At 39.2% G+C, this 15,743-nt stretch overlaps 1 long non-coding RNA gene across 13 annotated transcripts in view; it reads left to right on the forward strand.

Moving 5' to 3' along the window:
• LOC133228564 (uncharacterized) overlaps window positions 1-15,430 on the forward strand; it is a 253,107-nt gene extending 237,677 nt beyond the window's left edge. For 11 of the 13 annotated variants that reach the window (XR_009730258.1, XR_009730255.1, XR_009730264.1 and 8 more), the window contains one exon: window positions 12,366-15,430. This is a non-coding gene — a long non-coding RNA (uncharacterized LOC133228564). The remainder of the gene's footprint in view (window positions 1-12,365) is intronic. The other 2 variants (XR_009730265.1, XR_009730256.1) reach the window with 2 other exon arrangements.
• The last annotated feature ends 313 nt before the right edge of the window (window positions 15,431-15,743 follow it).

The following is a 15,743-nucleotide window of genomic DNA, read 5'->3' on the forward strand; positions in this document are numbered from 1 at the left end:
CTCACTACCCTGCTCTAGGCAACCACTACTCTACTTTCTTTTTCTATAGATTTGCCTTTTCTGAATATTAAAAAATACTGGAATTATATGGTTTCTTCTACCTGGCTCCTTTCCCTGAGTGTAATGTTTGACAACTGGTTGCTTAAGAACTGAAATGTCAATAATAAGTGAATGAAAAGGCCCAGGACCGACATCGTGACATGTATCAGTGGTTTCTTCCTTGTTGTTGCTAAATAGTATCCTGTTGTATGGGTATACTACATTTCATGTATCCATTTGTTAATTGAGGGACACAGATTGCTTCCCGTTTTTGGCTATTGTGACTAATACTGATATGAGTATTCATGTGCAAACTTCTGTGAAGGTAAATATTTTCTTTTTTCTTGGGTAGATACCTAAGAATGGAATTGCTGGGCCTCATAGTAATTTATGTTAAACATTATAAGAAATTATCAAACAGTTTTCCAGTTGGCTATATACTATTTAACATCCCACTCACAGTGTGGGAGGCTTCCTGATTCTCCACATTCTAGCCAACACCAGTCATTATCTGTATTTTTATTATAATGGTATCTCATTGTGGTTTTAATTTACCCTACTGATTAACGACATTGAGAATCATTTCATGTTCATTCATTTATTGTTTTTGGTGAAATCTGTATTCAAATCTTTTGGCCGTATTTTGATTGGCTTGTTTTGTGGTTCAGTTGTAAGCGTTCTTTACAACGATGTATTCTAGTACATGTTCTTTATCAGATGTGTGTTTTGTGAATATTTTTTCTGTTTATGGCTTGTCTTTTCATTTTGCTAATGGTATATTTTGAAATGCAAGAGCTTTGAATTTTGAGGAAGTTTATTAAAAATCAATTTATTGAAAAATTTTATGGACCATAATTTTAATGTTGTATTAAGAAATCTTTACCTAACCTAAGTTCTGAAATATTTTCTCTTACCTTCTAAAATTTTATTGATTTAGGTCTTTAATCTATGATCCATTTTGTGTTCATTTTTGTGTATGATATAAGACTGAAGTTCATCTGTTTTGCGTGTAGATATCCCCTTGCCCCAAAACCATTTGTTCAAAAGAAAAATGAGTTTTATATGTAAAAAATGATATGTCTATTTTATGTCAAAACCACACTGTCCTGATAACTATAGTTTTAGATTAAGTTTTGAAATCAAGAAGTCAAAGTCTTCCTACTTTGTTCTTCTTTTCAAAACTTTGGCTATTCTAGGTCTTTTGTGGTTTTGTATACCTTTTAGGATCATCTCATCAGTTTCTGGCGAAAAAAGACCTACTGGAATTTTAATAGATATTATCTTGAATTTATAGGCCAACTTGGGAACAACTGTCATCTTATGACTAATGAGTATTTAATTTAATGTAGATGGACTCTCTCTCCAACCATTTAGAAATTTCCTCAGCAATATTTATAATTTTTAGTGTACAAGTCTTCTACCACTTTTGTTAAATTTATTTCTATGTATTATATAATTTTTAAAATCTCACTGGAGTATTTTGGATCTATCATGATCAGAGATGGTTTTAGACCTATATACTTAGATATGCTCAGTGGTTATGTCTGATAATGTAATAACAAGTAGTATAGTTTTACTTTAAAATTTTGTTCCTATTTTCCAAATTTTCCAGAAGTTTCATGAATTCTTTTTTAAAGCTAGTGATGCCCCAAAACATAATAAATCATCAGTATATAAAAGGAAACATGTAAAAGGGAAAACCTTAATGATAGTAATTAAAGCAATTATGTACTACACTCTTACTGTATACCAAGAATCTTTCCTGAGTTCTTTACATATATTACTTCATTTAATCGTCTCAATGACTTCATGAATTATCTCTATTATAATGCCCATTTTATTGACATGGAAACTGAGTCACAAAGCAGTTAAGGTACTTGCCCAAAGTCTCAAGGCTTGTAGTAATCTGGACTGGCTCTAGATTCCATGCTCTTAACCACTGAATATTGGAATAAAATCTACCAAAATAGTACTACTAAATATCTCGGAATAGGTTATAATAGATAATTTAATTTAAAACACTTTTTGGAATTTTCTAAATAAGTGTGAATACTTTTGTAGATAGAAAAAAAAAATTGAAAGTATCATAAAATAATTAATTGGTGGACTCCATCACTTGGAATACTTTTCCTTACCTGTTCTATTATCCTGAAATTCAGTCACCAGTGGTGACCCAATGAGTTTAAAAACATTTTATCTTTCTTTCTCTGTGAACTACCTAATCTATTACTGTAATCAAAATTTCACATTTAAATCTTGTATTACTTTACCCAAACCAAAGGCCATCCCAGTAGCAATTTCTGTAGTGTAATAAAAAGAAGTGCATATTAACATATTTAGACAAAACAAATAAGGAAAGCAAAGAAAATTCAGGTATTAAATTTTATTTTGAAAAAGACATGGAACTCATTTTCTTTCATTCATACACTGTTAAATGAACTCCTATGTAACATTTAAATTGACATTTTCACTCATGTTTCTTCTGTTTTTGTGTCTTGTTAGTGAACTGGCATTTTAATGTCCCAAAGTCATAAGGTCGCTAGAAAAGCCTTGTAGACTATAATTAAAAATCGCTATTCCTTGAGCTGTTTTGCTCAGCAAAGGCATAGGGCACAATCTTTTAGAGACATTGCTCCTGAGATGAGAATAAAAGATTTTGACCTTTTATTACAGCATTCATGAGTCGGAAGAACTTCATTTATTTTAGGTAAAGAGCAAATGGAGCATTGGCTATTTTCAGTAATTCAAGAGCAGCTGAAGTCACCTATGGCTTGCCAGTCAATAGTCTTTTGTAATGTTTTCCATTTAGAAAACTATTGTACTTGTCTTTAAAACATTAGTGGCTCTTAGCTAGCAATTTGAACACACACCCACATACACACACACACACACACACATACACACACACACACACACACCTCTATGTAACAGCAGTCCAGACACTGGTGAGGTATCCTTATAAAGAACACTACCCTAATGTGTGAAAATTTTCCTCTTTCTCCCTCAGAAAAGAAACCCTTCAAAACTAAGAAATCATTCAAAGCTTGACTTAAAATGTAAACTAACTAGAGCCTTGAGGCTGCATCTAGTTCAGTGTTTTAATGTGGGGGAAAAAAGGCCTAAGGTCTATTTGATATTAAATGAACTCTATAAGCACAATAATATTGTGCTTGCTCATATATAAAATTAAGGGCATGGCTAATCTCGGCATTAATAATCATTGAAAAGTGGTAAGAAAAGATTTCGTCATTTCCACCTTAGTCAATAATTCGCATATTAAAGCTATATGTAAGCGCTAAGAAAGCTAATTTGTTTAAACCACAGGCGATCGCAGATACCTAAAAAATATGGAAGTTCACAAGGTGTTTTAGTATCTTGAACTCTACAGCCTGAGAAGAAGCAAATCTTAGTATAGGAAGTTCAGTTACTAGGATTCACCACTGCTGCTATAAACGGTCGATATAAATTGCTGCATAATTAGCCCAGCTGCAATAATCCATTGATCGGGGAGACAAACTGCAGAGAACCGAAGCCATGGTTCGATGCAGCCCGTTGTGGAACACCTTGGTAAACATGTGCCTGGCGGACCTGAGTGGAAATACTAGGGGGATGTAGCTTTGCCACGTGATTTGCTTCTGCCTTGGAAGAGAGTGCAGTGATCATTAAAAAGAGAATTCAGAACAAATAGAAATGTCTGTTTTTAAAGGTTTGAAAGTACATGAGGGTGGGCTTGGGAGTTTATTATCCTGGTCAGAAAGACAAAGTCAATGCCTTTCTTAAAAGAAAAAAGAAAGACTTAGGGGGGATGGAGACAGTCGGGACGGGGGAGACAATGTGTTGAATTCTAAAACAGCATGGAAAGAGAAATTCCAAGTGATATTAATAATGTGTGAAAATTATGTAATTTCTGAAGGCTACCCTTAGAGCAATCCACAATTTGTTTTTAGAATCAGACGTGTCAGACACATTTACACAAAACCAACTTCCTAACTCCTCAAAGATAGAAACCTTGGAACTACATGCTGGATATGTCATCTCCAAGAAATATACAGTGATTGTTTTAGAACCAAATTTCTATATTATTGGTGGCACACGTAATAATTCAACAAAAATCTCAAATAGAAATAAAACAGAGCTCCTTTATCATAGTGTATTGTGTGATATAAACTATGTACAAGATCAAGAATAAAATTCTGTTATAGACCAGTAATTAGGAAGATACAACACAGTTGGAAAAAGCTACCATTTTCAATGGGCTCCTTTTAAATTCTGCTGTGACTAGTACAGAAAGGTCATGGAGTAGTGAGGGTAAGAGTGATCTTTGTGTGATCACTGACAGAAAAAAAACTTTATGAAACCCAATTATGTGTAGAAAGAAGCTACATAATTTATTTTGCACTAGATTCTTCAGAAAAATCTGAAGTTCAAACATAAAGCCTCCAGAGTCAATGTGTTTGGAAGAAAAGAGATGAGCTCTTTAGGGTAAATCTGGTTACCAGTGGATGGCTGACCAGCATAATAAATGCTCTTTTGGGAAAAGAGGAAATATTTGAATCAGAAAAAGTATACCGTCTTGTATATGTACCTGGTTTAAAAGGAAGATGTAAGATATTATTTAGTTTCTAGATATGAACTTGATAGATGTTAATATTCCTAACGTCTGATTCCACGTCTGATTCTAAAAACAATTAAGATGTTAGTATGTTCCTAAGAGATGACATGGACCTCTTTGAGAATTTGGAATAGGGATCCAAAGCGATGTCATTAAAAAGTCTTTATCAATATATCATGAGATTGGCTGCAACATGTCCAAATTGCCTGATTTGGGGTTGGGTATGTTAGTAGAGTCTTTTTGGTGGATGGAATAAAGAAGGTAGCAAGCAGTAAGGGAAGGAAAAGCCCAACCTAGTAGCAAAAAACTGCATGGAAAGACTAAAATAAGGAGAAGCAGGTAATAATAGTCCAGGAAGAAGTTCATATCAAGGGGCAGTTTTAATATCAAATAGTTAGGAGGAGGATATTTGTCTAATAGATGGAAATGAACTATCCTGATGGCATTAGTGGTAGATAATTCACCGGCCAATGCAAGAGATGCAAGACAGGCAGGTTCGAGCCCTGGGTCAAGAAGATCCCCTGAAGTAGGAAATGGCAACCCACTCCAGTACTCTGGCCTGGAAAATTCCATGAACAGAGGAGCCTGGCGGGCTATTGTCCATGGGGTCACAAAGAGTCAGACACGACTGAGCACACATGGAGGGAAAGGAGACAATCTCAGTTCAGTGCTCAGTCATGTCTGTGAGTCAGACTGCATGGACTGCAGCATGCCAGGCTTTTCTGTTCATCACCAACTCCTGGAGCTTCATCAAATTCATGTCCATCGAGTTGGTGATGCCATCCAACCATCTCATCCTCTGTTGTCCCCTTCTCCTCCCTCCTTCAATCTTTCCCAGCATCAGGGTCTTCACAGGAGTCAGTTCTTCACATCAGGTGGCCAAAGTATTGGAGTTTCAGCTTCAGCATCAGTCCTTCCAATGAATATTCAGAACTGATCTCTTTTGGGACGGACTGGTTGGATCTTCTTGCAGTCCAAGGGACTCTCAAGATTCTTCTCCAACACCACAGTTCAAAAGCATCAAATCTTCAGCGCTCAAATTTCTTTATAGTCCAACTCTTACATCCATACAAGACCACTGTAAAAACCACCACTTTTAGATGGACCTTAGTTGGCAAAGTAATGTCTCTGCTTTTTAATATTCTGTCTAGGTTGGTCATAGCTTTTCTTCCAAGGAATAAAAGTCTTTTAATTTCATGGCTATAGTCACCATGTGCAGTGATTTTGGAGCCCCCCAAAAATAAATAAAGTCTGTCACTGTTTCCATTGTTTTCCCATCTATTTGCCACGAAGTGATGGGACTGGATGCCATGATCTTAGTTTTCTGAATGTTGAGTTTTAAGCCAACTCTTTCACTTTCATCCAGAGGGTCTTTAGTTCCTCTTCACTTTCTGCCATAAGGGTGGTATCATCTGCATATCTGAGGTTATTGATATTTCTCCCTGCAATCTTGATTCCAGCTTGTGCTTCATCCAGCCCGGTGTTTCTCATGATGTACTCTGCATTTATATTATTAAATAAGCAGGGTGACAATATACCGCCTTGACATACTCCTTTTCCTATTTGGAACCAGTCTGTTGTTCCATGTCCAGTTCTAACTGTTGCTTTTTGACTTGCATACAGATTTCTCAGGAGACAGGTAAGGTAATCTGGTATTCCCATCGCTTTAAGAATTTAAGAACTCTCTTTTTTGATGATCCGATGGATATTGGCAATTTGATCTCTGGTTTTTCTGCCTTTTCTAAATCCATCTTGAACTTCCAATCCATCTGGAAGTTCACAGTTCACATACTGTTGAAGCATGGCTTGGAAAATTTTGATCATTACTTTGCTAGCGTGTGAGATGAGTGCAGTTGTGCAGTAGTTTGAACATTCTTAGGCATTGCCTTTCTTTGGGATTGAAATGAAAACTGACCTTTTCCAGTCCTGTGCCCACTGCTGAGTTTTCCACATTTTCTGGCATATTGAGTGCAGCACTTTCACAGCATCATCTTTGAGGATTTGAAATAGCTCAAGTGGAATCCCATCACCTCCACTAGCTTTGTTCATAGTGATGCTTTCTAAGGCCCACTTGACTTCACATTCCAGGATGTCTGGTTCTAGGTGAGTGATCATACCATTATGGTTATCTGGGTCATGAAGATCTTTTTTGTATAGTTCTTCTGTGTGTTCTTACCATTTCTTCTTAATATCTTCTGCTTCTGTTTTTACATTTCTGTCCTTAATTGTGCCCATCTTTTCATAAAATGTTCCCTTGGTGTCTCTAATTTTCTTGAAGAGATCTTTAGTCTTTCCCATTCTATTGTTTTCCTCTATTTCTTTGCATTGATCACTGAGGGAGGAGACAATATCAGAGCAGTCGATATACAGAATGTGAAAGACAGGCAGGTTGACATTAGGAGGCCCCATCAGCGGGTAGCAGATTTCCAATCACAGGACCCCACCCCCACCCCTGACCCCTGAAAAAGTACCGGAGCGGGTATTGCAGACTGGCTTTTTTAGAATAAATTCCCACCTCTTTCTAGTGTGGCTTCCTATATTCTGGAGGCTGGTGAGCTAAAATCTACATATCCCATATTTCTGGATGTGATTTATTCTCTGCCAACCAAATGCCTTTACAGAAGACTAAAATCCAGAACTGAAATAAGAGTGGAGGGATGAGACATGAGGCTCCTATTTTTGCTGGTGCAGATTGAAGTGGAAGTGATTCGATCTTGAGCTAGCAGCTGTCATCATGACTTCTTGCTTCATCAGGCAGCTTCCTGATTATGGCCAGGGCAACAGCAGTTCTGCATTATGACTTAAGAGTTTTTTATCTGAATGATCAGACTAAATTCCCTTTCATTTATAAACAATTTTATAAGCCATTTAATACCCTGTAAAACAAATGCCTTTCTGCTAACACAATCTGAAGTAGGTTTTGTTCTCTATAATTGAACCTTCACAGGGTAATTACTGGCTATCGTGATCATAAGCAACAGACTCTCAAAGAAATGAGATTCTTAGGTTGGTTAGCTCACCAGTTTGAAATTAAGGCAGCTAAGATTCTACTAGTATCATGAGATAGACACTGGTGCATACTGGTAATGTATTAACTTCAGTCAGCACCTGGGGTTTTGTAGAATAAGAGACCTATCAATGTCAGGGTTTTGGTGGCTTAAGTGATGCTAGTCGTTATGGGAGAAAAAGGGATGTAAGGAATGTTGTGGGTACGTGTAGTGGATTCTTCTATGGGTTACATAGAATGTAAAGTTGTTGTTCTGTCACTAAGTCGTGTCTGACTCTTTGTGACCCCATGGACTGCAGCATGCCAGGCTTCCCTGTCCTTCACCATCTCCCAGAGTTTGCTCAAACTCATGTCCATTGAGTTGATGATGCCATCCAACCATCTTATCCTCTGTTGCCCACTTCTCTTGCCTTCAGTCTTTTCTAGCATCAGGGTCTTTTCCAGTGAGTCAGCTCTTTGCATCAGGTGACCAAAGTATTAGAAATTCAGCTTCAGCATCAATCCTTCCAGTGAATATTCAGGGTTGATTTCCTTTAGGATTGACTGGTTTGATCTCCTTGCAGGGACTCTCAAGAGTCTTCTCCAGCACCACAATTCAAAAGCATCAATTCTCCAGTGCTCAACCTTCTTTATGGTCCAACTCTCACATCCATATATGACTACCTGAAAAATTATAGCTTCGACTATGTACCTTTGTTGGCAAAGTGATGTCTCTGCTTTTTAATACACTGTCTAGGTTCATCATAGCTTTTCTTCTAAAGAACAAGCGTCTTTTAATTTCATGGCTGCAGTCACTGTCTGCAGTGATTTTGGAGCCCAAGAAAAGAAAATCTGCCACTGTTTCCATTTTTCCCCCATCTACTTACCCTGAAGGAAATTAAGATTTAAAGTGTTCTGCTTAAGGTATGTTCAGAGTATCAGGGAACTTCCATGGCTACCTGCAGGAGTCTCCTTTGTTTTGTAACTATTGAACTGCCCAAAAGTTAAGGCCAACAGTTAGAAACAGACATATATGTGCAGGGCGGATTCACAGGCTTTGTGTCCCATGAGAACAAGGCATTTGGAGTAAAGAATGGGACCAATACAACTGAAATAGAGAATTTGGTAGATCTTATGACTCTGAATACCTGAAAAGCCCACATCCTACCAAGTATTCCTGGAAAGCAGAAGCAAACCTGTTTCCCATTTCACGGAGGCTTCCTCTTTCTTGCCAGAAGTCCCTGTGGTCTCTCCACGCAAGCGAGTTCAGTCTGTAGGAATGCCAGCCCTCCCTGGGCCCTACATCCCAGCACCGCCTTCAGAGCTTTAGCTAGAATCCAACCCCAGCCTGCTGGTGTGGTGGCAGATACAGTCAAAGCTGGAGAGAAAGGTTTATACAACAGAAGAATCACAGGATTTTGCTCATTTGTGATGGCAAAAACCTGCAATCTGTGTGGAAGTGATTTCTGAGGATGTCAGACCAAGAAGAGAGAAGCTTAATTTTAGATCGGGTTGATTATCTTGCATTGGGTGTACTTGCCAGAGATTCTGAGTTCAATATGCTCACTTGAGCAGCTCAGCATATTTGATAGAAATGTGGGAATGGTAGCCAGTAGCTGTTATACTCATAGCCGTCCCCATAGCGCTAGCCAATGCTTGAGCTATGATGCCAGAAATTTCTTGGGATGATGTAGAGAAATGGATGTAAAGATAAGAAATATTGGGGTATCTTTACAATGTATAAATCACTCATCTACATCTAGTCATGTCCCCCAGGGAGACTAAAGTATCATTCCTTCAGTGAGGCACTGCCTTCATCAAGAAATACCTTCATCAAGAAATATATATATATATAACTGCTAATTCCAAATTCCCATTCCATCCCTTCCCTACCCACCTGCCCTTTGGCAACCACAAGTCTGTTCCCTAGGTCTGTGAGGATGCTTTTGTTTTGTAGATATGTTGATCTGGATTGTATTTTAGATTCCACACGTAAGTGATATCCTATGATGTTTGTCTTTCTGATGTGCTTCACTTGGTGAGAAAATCTCTAGATCCATCCATGTTGCTACAGATGATGGATAAACAACAGGGCCCTACTGTGTAACCCAGGGAACTAGAGTCAATAATCTGTGACAAGCCATAATGGAAAAGAATATGAAAAAGAATGCATATATATATATATGTGTGTGTGTGTATATACACACACTATATATACACAAACTATATATATATATAGTTTGTGTGTGTGTATATAATGAGTCATTTTGCTGTAGAGAAGAAATGAACACAACGTCATAAAACAGCTATAGTTCAATAAAATTTTTTAAAAAGAAATACCTTGAAAAGTGCCAGAGTGACCACCATCCAAGGGTAGGAACTACTGCCAAGGAAAATGGCTCCCTGATTTCTCTGGGGGTGACGGGGTCCCAGGTAGCAAAGTCCAAGGACAGCACAAGGACAGGACCAAAGACCGAGGCAGAATGGCTGTGGTTACCATAATAGGCAGCAGAGCTGGAACAATGATCGTGGGTTTTGAATGTCATTGATGGTTTTTCCTGTGGTCATGTATGGATTGAGAGTTGGACTGTGAAGAAAGCTGAGCACTGAAGAATTGATGCTTCTGAACTGTGGTGTTGGAGAAGACTCTTGAGAGTCTCTTGGACTGTAAGGAGATCCAAACAATCCATCCTAAAGGAGATTGTTCCTGGGTGTTCATTAGAAGGACTGATGCTAAAGCTGAAACTCCAGTACTTTGGCCACCTCATGTGAAGAGTTGACTCATTGGAAAAGACCCTGATGCTGGGAGGGATTGGGGGGAGGAGGAGAAGGGGATGACAGAGGATGAAATGGCTGGATGGCATCACCGACTCGATGGACGTGAGTCTGGGTGAATTCTGGGAGTGGATGATGGACAGGGAGGCCTGGCGTGCTGCGATGCATGGGGTCACAAAGAGTCGGACACGACTGAGCGATTGAACTGAACTGATGTTTGGCAGTGGTAAACGGTGTAAGATGTGCCTAAGACTGAAAGAAATGTGTAGCCCTATTATAATCCTTCTTGATCTGGGTAAACTGACACCAAAACAAAAGCAAAATTCTGGGTGACCTGAGTAATTCTAACCCTTTACTGGTTTATAGACCCACAGCCCATAAGGAAGGTACTCTATGGTAGTGCCACAAGCACTGTTCATCTCCTTTCTATTCCCCTAAAAAGGACAGTCTGACATATTCTTGCAGTCATCTCTCAGGAAAATGGTTGTCCCCAGAGAAAGGAACCACCCTGATCTCTGTGGGATTTCACATGAGCTGTGGCTAATGAGAATTCCTCAGGACCCAGAAATACCAGTGTGGTCCCCTACTCAGAGGGGACTTACTGAGGTTATGGAGCCTACATGGAGACTTGGTTTGGGTTTACCTCAGCAGTGGGTCAGCGTGGACCTCCTGGTGATTCATCCTGTGATTACTGTCCCAGTTCCCACATGTTTAGTTGGAATAGATGTCCTCATCAACAACTACATGCTGGCTGATGGACTTGTGGAATGAAGGCTCTAGATGAGCAAGGGATAGCTTCTCTTCTCAGATGGCGTCACGTTAGTTGACTTAAAGCAATACCACACACCCCTGGAGTTGTAGAGATGAATGTTAATATCAAACCCTTGAGTAAGGCTGGGATTATAATTCCTATTACATTCCTCAACTTCCCCTCCCACATCCTCATTAAGCTCTCCTGTTTGACCAGTGAGAAAACCGATGGGTCTTGAGAACAATATCAATGGATTATCAGAAACTTAATGAGAGGGTGATTCCAATGAAAGCTGCTTTTCCATATGGGGTTGATTTTCTGAAGCCAGTGCACACAGACCCTGATGCCTGATGTGGATTTTTCAAGTTGGCAAATGCTTTTTTGAAATTAAATACCCCAAGAGACCAAGGGCTTGCCTGGTGGTAAAGAATCTGCCTGCCAATGCAGGAGACATGGGTTTGATCCCTAGGTCAGGAATATTCCCTGGAGAAGGAAATGGCAACCCACCTGCCAATGCAGGAGACATGGGTTTGATCCCTAGGTCAGGAATATTCCCTGGAGAAGGAAATGGCAACCCACTCCAGTATTCCTGCCTGAGAAATCCCATGGACAGAGGAGCCTGACAGGCTACAGTCCATGGGGTCTCAAAAGTGTCAGACACAACTTAGCTACTAAACAAGAGACCATAGATGCAGTTTCCTTTCAACTAGCAGAGGGGAGCAATGGGCAACCAGCTGCATCAACTCTCTGGCTCTGTGGGGTCATTTAGTTCAGAAATTGGCTAACTTTTCCTGTAAAGGGCCAAACAGTAAATATTTTAGGCTTTGTAGACCATGCAAAGTTTCTGTTGCAGGTTCTTCTTCCTCTTTTTATTTTTTTACTCAACTCGACAAAGTGAAAACTACTCTTAGCTTGCAAGGTTTGCAGAAGCAGGCTGCAGGGTGGATTTGCCCTTCAGGCCATAATTTGCTGGCCCCTGATTTGGTTCCTGGGCTGTTTAGCCATCTCTCTAGTCTACAGGATACCACTCCGCTCTATGACGTTGATCGAACTGTAATTAAGAACCTAGGAGACAGCACATAGCCCTGGATATCTCGGTAAGACATATTGATGTCAAAAAATGGAAGAGAAGTCCTTGAAAAGTTCCATGGCCTGTTTCCAAATCACAGAGCTGATTTTCAGAAAGCCATTTTTCATTCTAGGTTTTGGAAACTGGAAAAACCCTTCAGGAGCCCCGGACACAAGGTCCGAGAAGGATGAACAGTAACTTTGTCTTGAAGCTGGCCTCTCCCATGTGGTGTGGCTGTCCTTGAACCCTTCTCACCAAAGGCCTCTGGAAGAGAAATGGCCGAGTCCACACAAAGGTGTCAAGTGGCTCCAGCTGCAAGGAGAGGAGAAATACAGTGGCTGGGAACCAGGCACTTGATGAAATAGGTCCCTGCAGTATTGATTTTGAATCTCTTTCACCAGTTAGCCATTTTGATTGAGGGTATTGTCTGACACTGGGATAGAAGGAAGTCAAAACTTGCCTTGAATTTTATTCCTCAGAGTCCCAGGGAGGGGGAAAAATACCTTCACATAGGTAATATAAAAATAGCTATGTTCCAAGGGAATCTGAAAGAAATATTCAGAGATTGCTGAAAACCATATAATTTTGTAGTTGTACAAGCAGAGATGACTTTTCTTCTTTATTCATTTTAAGAACAGTTTAAATTGGTTTGTACATAATAAAAATTTAGCCTTTCATCAATAGTTGGATAAATTGCAGCCTCCCTGGAATACAGATTATCAAGGGACCATCATACTGTGCCTGGCTATTTCATGTAGTATGCTTTCTCTTTCGAAACTAGTAAAAGCCACAACTGCATGCTTTATTATGAAAAACAGAACAAAAACTGGCCAGTGTTTTTCTTATTTCAGAAAGACAAAGCTCAACAATGAACAACATAATAGGAATTTGACCTAACAGTAAGAGATTTGACTTTCTTGTTGCCAGGTTGGCTTCACCCCATCTGTAAGTGTGATCAGTAGTGATGAGAGGTACTTGAACCACTTTCCTTGATTTCATGACCTTTAACAGAAACATATTTCACTGTATGTGTGTATGTTTTCACCAAAGCCATTTTCTTATGTATTTGAATGTGCATTTGTTCCATTAAGGATCTTTACTAGCCTGGTGCCCAATATGCCTAGTCCATAGTACCCTGCTCTTGGAAATGATGCTAGGTTGCCCTTTATATGCTCCAGAGAAGCATGGATACCTAACTGAAGACTAGTTTAACCATACATTAGCAATATACCAAGTAGTCTGCTGGTCTCTCTTCTTAATAGCAGAGAGATTAATTCTCTTAGTTGATCTGATGCTATCCTTTGCAATTCAGACGGAGAATGCAGAAGATCAATTCAGTTAGTGGTAGAAGGACAAAGAGGAACCTCCAAAAAGAAGCATAGACAATGAAAGCTGCTGAGAAGTATTAATGTTCAAAGAGAAGGATTCAGATAAGAGAGCAGAATTGTGATTCTGAATGGTAGAATCCCCCAAGTTGTCTTCCCCCCTCCACTCCTAGTTGTCCAGTATAAACTGACCAGGATCCAATAAGCAGGGATCCTAGTGGCTTTCCTTTTAGAGAAAAATGAGAGGTACAGAGAGGGGACCCATCAGACAGGCCAACACTATGGATTCCTAGTATTTCACATCTGTCCCATGTACCTCTGTTTATTTTAAATATCACCCAAATGCGTGTGGCTTCTCCAGCTTCTAGGTTCACACTTCTTTGCAATTAAGATGTGTGGAATTTTAAGAATACAACAAACAAGTGAATGTAACACAAAGAAGCAGACTCTCAGACTTGAAGAACACGCTGGTAGTTATCAGTGGGGAGAGAAAGAGGAGGAGGGGCATTACAGGGGTAGGGGATTAAGAGGTACCAACTCTCAGGTATAAAATAAGCTACAAACATATATTGTACAACACAGGGGATATAGCCAATATTTTATAATAATGGTAAAGAGTGTATAACCTTTACAAATTATGAATCACTATATTGTGTACCTGTAACATATAATATTGCACATCAACTCTATACTTCAAATGAAAAAAATTTAAAAAGGAATAGCTGGAGCTGGTATCTCACTTGATATTTCAAAGTCTAGTGTTTTTTTGATCCAAAGGATGCTTATCTGTTCTACCAATTTGTTCTCGTTTAGCGAATCCCTTCAACCAATCATCTGCTGGTTCTCTTCATGGTAATTCAAGTCCTTTCTTTGTATCTTCTGGCTTCTCCACACTGTTGCTGCCTTCAGATCCACCCAGAGACAGGACAGAGTCACCCAGGCTCAGCTAAGATCCTGCTGTTGTGTTTAACTACACTTCATGACACATGATGGACGCAGAAAGGAATGACAACGGATGAAGAACAAGCAAAGAACAGGAGACTTCTTAGGACTTCTTCTAAAGTGTGCTGGCCACATCCTTCTATGGGGGTAGCTGGGATGTGGCCACAGGGACAGAATCGGGTGGGCAGGGGAGGCAACATGGTAGACAAACACAGTGCAGAGAGCACTCGGCACCCTTGAACGAAAGTGCCTTTGGTCTTGAGCTTCCTGCCTGGAGTTCAGTCGCCCCAAAGTCTTCCGAGTCCAGCAAGAGACAGATCTAGTTTCTCTCATCTGCCACTCCTCACCTCCAGCTCAGAGCTAGCCTCCAGGAAACATAATCCTCTTCAGAGATGTAGTAGGGTTTGGAATGCAGACGACCTTTTTCATTGTTATGTGGAACTGCTTGCTTCCTCACTATTTTGAATGTCCCATTGTAGAATAATATTCTTTTTGGCTGTATCATTACCACCAGTGGATTACCACCACTTTATCAAAATCCACCAGGGTACCTTGTTCCCCCTAAATCAAAAGCAATCTGACATGTGGTTCAAGTTAAGCTTCCATTTGGAGAACTTGATAAAATGTTCACAGTTCTAAAATAGTGGTGTTTCTTGGCTCTCTGCTCCCAATCACCTCTGAGTACCCTATCGAGGTTTTTTTCTTTGTTTGTTTTTGTTTTTAAATAAAACATGCAAGCCTACTCTCAGCTGAAGCTTTCCATTACAAAACCAGTAAAGGCTAACTCAGGGAGGTTTTTATTTTTATGTTACAGAAAGCATAAAATGAGTCAATCATTTGTTTTCATTATAACTTTCAGGAAAATGAAATTCAGCCTTATAAAATGTTACTTCATTTTAGACCAAATAAAATGGTTGTCTTTTCACACTGATGAATTTCCTCAACCTTTTCCTAAGGTTTCAAATGATCCTATTTGCCCACAAGTGCTGTGTTTCAAAGGAAGAGCACTTTTGAGTTATCTATAATGATTTCTCGGCTTTTACCTTAGAGAATATTGCAATGCGTTCTGCGTGAGAAGCTTATATTCTATTTACAAAGAAAAATATCTGTAACTTTATGCTTTGCTGGAATATGTTATAGAAACCAATACTCGAGTGTACATGAAAAAATTACTCTGGAATTTCTAAAGTCTTCAAAAAGTTAGTGATCACATACACACACACACACACACACACACACACACA

Source organism: Bos javanicus, chromosome 17 (assembly GCF_032452875.1).
Source record: "Bos javanicus breed banteng chromosome 17, ARS-OSU_banteng_1.0, whole genome shotgun sequence".
NCBI lineage: Eukaryota > Metazoa > Chordata > Mammalia > Artiodactyla > Bovidae > Bos > Bos javanicus.